Source organism: Condylura cristata, unplaced genomic scaffold (genome assembly GCF_000260355.1).
Source record: "Condylura cristata isolate star-nosed mole 26May11 unplaced genomic scaffold, ConCri1.0 scaffold00024, whole genome shotgun sequence".
Lineage (NCBI taxonomy): Eukaryota > Metazoa > Chordata > Mammalia > Eulipotyphla > Talpidae > Condylura > Condylura cristata.
Genome location: NW_004567125.1, coordinates 30612935 through 30613169, shown reverse-complemented (window position 1 = coordinate 30613169; position 235 = coordinate 30612935).

The following is a 235-nucleotide window of genomic DNA, read 5'->3' as shown; positions in this document are numbered from 1 at the left end:
TCGCTTTAAATTATGCAAATAAATTTAGGGTGGTGCAAAGGGGAGAAATTTTTAAAAAAAGAGCCTCTTCTCCAGTTTAGCCAATCAGCGCACTGAACTGATGGCGCTGGCCGCCACAACGGCCCAATGGCGGACGGCGGGAACGCAGAGCCCGCCCCAGCCTCTCGGCGCTGTCGCGGGGGTGGGGACTCCCTTGGCCACGCCCCGGGGGTGGGGCCAGCGGTGGCGCCGCCGC